Source organism: Notechis scutatus, chromosome 1, assembly GCF_049901735.1.
Source record: "Notechis scutatus isolate UNSWTSFEM ecotype Mainland chromosome 1, rNotScu1.2, whole genome shotgun sequence".
NCBI classification, from domain to species: Eukaryota; Metazoa; Chordata; class Lepidosauria; order Squamata; family Elapidae; genus Notechis; species Notechis scutatus.
In genome coordinates this window covers 61,337,149-61,343,148 of record NC_142009.1, presented here as the reverse complement: position 1 = coordinate 61,343,148, position 6,000 = coordinate 61,337,149, and the positions used below count along the sequence as shown (strand labels likewise).

General features: G+C 34.5%; 1 protein-coding gene across 1 annotated transcript in view; it reads left to right on the top strand.

Annotated features, from left to right (window-relative positions):
- The window catches only part of GLP1R (glucagon like peptide 1 receptor), a 47,155-nt gene that overhangs the window by 18,695 nt on the left and 22,460 nt on the right, over positions 1-6,000 (top strand). The window lies entirely within an intron of this gene.

The following is a 6,000-nucleotide window of genomic DNA, read 5'->3' as shown; positions in this document are numbered from 1 at the left end:
GTCCTAGGGTTTTACTAGCATAAAACCATGTGTTATTTTTTTCTTCATTAACCTTCCTTCCTGAGGTCTAATTCTCTTATTTGATGGCCCAGAGGGGTGTTTTTTTTGTTTTGTTTTGTTACGTTTACTACCATGCTGCCTTATATAATCAGGCAAATCTTTAAGATAATATACAATGTTTCGCTGTAAATATACATTGTCTGGTAGCCTGCATTTCATTAATCAAATTATTTTTAAACAGTGATATATGTTGCACACAGGTGCAGAATATAAAAGACAAGCTTCCCTATATATTTTGGATTGTAGAATCACTGTAGATACTTAGTTTAATACAGTCTAGCCTTAAATGCCATTGGGGTAAAATTTTTAAATACACCTTGAATGGGTTTGATGGGTCTTTTTCTCTTCCACAGATTTACATTCCTACGTGAATATTCTAAATAAGCACACTGTAAAATTCATTTAAATGATCAGCTGCGTATTATTTATGTGACCCTTCCGAATACACATGATCAGGGGTGGGATTCTACAGGTTTGCACCAATTCACCAGAACCGGTTGTTAACAGTCTAAGCAGTTCGGAGAACCGGTTGTTAGAAGAAATTACTGGCCTAATCCTGTAAGGAAGGCAGGAAGGAAACATTCTGGTGTTGCTTACAGAAACTGCCTCTTCATTAACCCTTATTACATTCTTGGCAGGACTAGACTTCCTGTCTCAGGAACGTCTCTGGAGTTTTTTCCCCTTCTTTGCTGGTACTTTGCTTGTGTGGAGTGACCATTCAAAGTTACAATGGCACTGAAAAAAGTGACTTATGACCATTTTTCACACTTACGACTTTTGCAGCATCCCCACAGTCAAGAGAGGCTAGGTGAGGAGATGCGTGCCTCGATGTGAGTGAGATTGAGTTGGCCACACCCAGCCAATAACATGACCACCAAGCCATGTCCACCCAGTCACATGACCACCAAGCCACTTAAGCCACACCCACAGAACTGGTTGTTAAAAATTTGAATGCCACCCCTGCACATGATGTATGGAGGATGAATATACATATTATGTTCTGTCACAACCAATAATCAATGAAGTATTCATAAGAAAATATATTGGGCTGTTCTAGTAAAGTTACATAGATCTCATAACAACCTACTTACTGTAAATCATTTAAAGTTATAGAAAGCAAAGGCTTGCAAAATGGTGTGCCCTATACAAAAATTATTGGATAGATTTCTAAGCAAGTTGAAATCGAAGGTTTTATTTATTTTTATTTTTATTTTATTTATTTGATTTGTCAATCGCTTACAAAATAATAGATAGAAGTATATACATAGTTATGAATACATAAAATGGGTACATATAAGAAAAATAAAAGAAACAATAGGACAGGGACGGTAGGCACATTTATTTATTGTTTTATTGTTTTATTGTTTTATTTGCTTAGTAGAAAACCAATTCCTTTACAAAAAACATAAAAGGCTGACCTAAAATATTTCTGATTACAAATCGTATTTACAATAGCAATACTTGAGTTCAGTGATTGTCATCCAAGATGCTAACTGTACGTTCTGAACAGAGGCTGTCTAGTGCCTGTTATGAGCTGAAAACAGAACACTAAATGAAGCAAAGGAGGTTGTGTAATTTGTTTAGAACAAAGAACCCAAAATAAACTTCATATACAAGTTGTTCTGAATCATGCACAATTATCCTGACCTTTATAGACCTTTGGGGAACTGAATGTACTATAGTTATCATCTATTTTCTTTATTAAGGTGATACTATTGTAAGACATACGTTTTTTAAATCCCATTTTATAGATATAAATGCGGATATGGGGTAAACTAGTTAAACAAAAATAGAGTTTGTTCCTTCCTCTTGTTTATGTAATCATTCAGTCTAACTTCTGATTTCTGTAAGAAAATATATAAAGTGAGATTTCGTGTCATCTAACTATCTTAATTGCCAAAGACCACCAGTGTGCCATTTTGCAGCAAAGTCTAGGCCCTAAAGAGCGGAAATCACTAAATGTTATTTGAACACTTTACTGGCATTCCATTTGTTTTTATTTTCCTTTTTTTCCTTTAGAAAATCATGCTCATTTTATACTCCATCTGTAAGTGATTAATTTCTCCAGGATTAGAAGCATAATCTTTTTGTAGTAAAGGAAATAAAAGCAAACTGCTATGGGTAATTCTTCTTGACTTGGACTGATTATTTAATAACCATTTATAGTTATGACAGCATCTGAAAGAGTGCTTTACAGCTGATCACAGCTTGCCCTCAGAAGTTGTGGGAGTGTCATCTCTTCAGACTTTCGAGAAGAGATTGGACTGCCATTTGTCAGAAATGGTGTAGGGTCTCCTGCTTGGGCAGGGGTTGGACTAGATGACCAACAAGGTCTCTTCCAACTCTGATTATCTGTTATCTGATCCACAGGTATGATCAAAACAATTCAAGCAGTTCCTGTGATGATGCTGACTAAGCATTTCCAGCCATTGTAAAATGTCACACACACTTCCACGGTCATGTAATCACATTTTGGGTGCTTGGCAACCTGTTCACACTTACGACTAGTTGCCAATCACCCTATTATAAATAGATAATATTTTCAAAAACTTATTTCTGTTAATACTATATGGCACCCTGAATTTTTGTATATTATTTAATTTACTTCATGTTAAAGGAAACATTATGTGTAATTCTGCTGTGAAAGAATTGGTAAGCTCCTACTTTTATAATGCAAAATCCTAGCTTTGATTTCATAAATAAGATGTACACAATTTTATTTCTCTGCAAAACAATCTTGGAGGCTTCTAAGACACATCCACACACAGCAACTGTACAGATAAATTTAACCAAGCACTGTTCCCAGTGCTCTCCTGCTGGTGCTGAGTGTTTAGTAATATGAAATATCAAGGCAATGCGATGAAAGATAAATCTTAAAGCCCAAACAGACAGTCACATAATTTAATTTTGGATTCAAGGTGCATTTGAAATAGTTCCCTGCAAGGAGTGGAAAGGAAAACTCAGAGGACTTTCTCTTTTTGTATTGGTAAAAACTTGCTAATGACACATTTCAAATAAAACATACTTTGTTTGAAAACCAATTATAGATTTCATTCCTTAAAACATGTTTGAAGAGATTCTTAGCTAATATGAGTATGAAATTACTTCAGAAAAATAAAAATTGTGGAGGAACTCTTGCATAGAATACAAAATAATAGTTATAATAGGAAAAGGAATGAAGAGAGAAATTGAAAATAAGTGATTAATGTAATCACTTTAATGTAGTCTATACTTATGGGTATATAATTTATATTCACCAACCATTAATTAAAACAAAATTTTGCTTTTAAAACAAAATTTGAACAGCTTTTTATTCTATTGTTATTCATGTTTTCATAGAGTAACAAAATCAAGAAAGAAACAACTTTTGGAACTGTTCTACAACTATTTATGAATAATTGGAAAGTCTCATTTGCTTAATTAATGCTGATTGTCTACAAATAGACAATATAGCTCTTCTCATTTTGGGAATTTTCCATTGCTCCTTGATTTTCATTTCACCAATGTTTTCTTTGACCTTGAGTAATTTGTTCTAATGTTAGTAGCCTGTGTAGTTCCTTTCTCTTGGAGACATTAATGTGGCACATTTTTACACCATTCTGTATTTCATATTAAATTGTTATGTCTTCTTTTCTTTTACTTAATTTAAAACTTTACATAGTGATAATATGTTCTTAGACTCTATACCCCCAGCCTATTTTTATATGATTAGTAAGTATTAATTATCTTATAGCAATTATGCTTTTGTTATGCAATTTTGGAACCTCTCAACTGATAATATCTCGCATCATCAGAACTCAATTCTTGGTCCATGTTTTGCCAATATTATAGTTACCTTCAAAAAGGGAAATTGATTCTGACCTAGTCAAATGCAGATTACAATTCAGTATTTAGGACCATAAAAGTCTACATTGGGAACAAAACTTTCATCTACAAAGAGTTCCCAAAGGATCTCTTTGTACTGGTTCACAAGGCAACAGGATGGCAGATGAGACCTGGCATTAATAAGTCAGATTAGTTCACATTAGGGCAGATACTTATAACTACTTGAAACAATACTAATGTGTTCAGAATTGCCACTAACTACTCAAAAAAGATGCAATTACTGTTGCAAAACAACTCTGAAAACATTAAACCAGCATGTGTCTGCAATAGAGTAGGGAAAGATAATGATAGGAATTAGTAAATGGCTTAAAATTAAAAACCATTCTGCTAATAGTGTTATGTCAGTCTATTGTGAATGTTGTTGTTGTTGTTGTTAGTTGCGTGTCTGATCTATTCCAACCCCATGACAATGTTCCTCCAGGCCTTCCTGTCCTCTACCATCCCCCAGAGTCTATTTAAGCTCATTGTGAATGTATGTATCTCTAAACTAGTAAAGTATGTCTTGCATCACACAAAGGCTATTTTCGCTCCACCACACACACACAGTGTCTAAACTGTTTATGCACATACACACACACACACAAAGGCTCATATTCATTCATTCATTCAGTCAGTCAGTCAGTCAGTCATTCCTCCATTCATTGATAAAGCTGCAATGTTTTTCTTAACAATTTAACTCAACGTTTGTTTAGTAGCTTTCAATAACCATTGATGTACTCTCATACATTTACACTTAATAACTTGTCAGTTGACTAATTCTATTACATGTAGCTTGAGGTTTTTGCAATTCTGCTATAAAAATATTGTTAATAAAATCTAATTATCTTAAATACCATTTACAGCAGACTATAGCTTTTAAAATGTTGACCTTAACTTTTTACTGGAAAATAAATGAATGATAGGTTATTGGTTAAGCAGAAATATATGTATAATTGTACTTACCAATTTGTATTCAACAAAAGTATATATTTCTTCTCCTGGGATAAAATATGAATCATTATGCTGAAGCATGTACTTGGTTCAGTATCTCTGACTTTTATTTCATTCTCTGTTTTTATAAAATTCCAGCTTCCCGATTTTATGAAGTTCTTGCTGTTATTTTTTTAAATTCCTATCTTGTATCCTAGGCAATATTTTACAAAGTAGGTTTGTTCACCAATCCAGAAGAGATGCAGTCAGGAACTGCAGTTCAAGTTGTGATTTGCATGCCTGTTCTGATATACTGGACAGAATAACTTGTTGCTAGAAATTAATATCTTTGCCATAGCCAGCAGAGTTGAAGGAACTAAACAGATCCTTCAATTTTGTCCTAGTGGAAAATGCTTTGGATCTTTCTACTTTGTAAGGAGTAGGAGTATAGCTATAAATATCCAATTCCTCAATGATTGTTCCAATTCGCCACTCTTTGGAAATCAGGGTCATGCAGGGAAACCTGAATGGAATGTGCAGAGTGTAGCACAATTGGGGCATGGGACTCCATTACTCCATTATAATAACTGTTGGTGTTATTCTGTGATGCCACTCAATGTTTTCTATCAGTTTTTGATGATCACTATCTTTAAAGCCAGTAGAGACTTCAAAGGACAATTACAGCTTTTAGTTTCCTTTGCTGGATGTCACAGTAGCACAGGTTTCCTTTACAGCACCTTTGAAGTGCTTGTGTGGATGACTTTAAGGTCTCTTCACAGTTTCTAGTACATCATAGAACAACTGGTGAGTTATATGGTGGTCATGCATTCTAATGATTTGTCCCACACTCCATATTTGGTCTCTAATAATCAGGGACTCAGTGGTGAGGGACTTCACATTCCTCCAGATAGGATGGATGGAACAGAGAGTATGCATGTGAAATGTCTCTAGTTGTTTGATATGTAGTTGGTATAGAGTCTAGAACTCACATCCATATAGGAGAGAATGGACAACTACAGTTCAGTATGCTTTCAACTTTGTGGAGATACGAAGGCTGTGTTGCAGATGCCTCAGATGCAGAGACTGTGTGTCCATAGATGAACTGCACAACATGTCTTCTTTGAATCTGAAGGACTACCTATATAT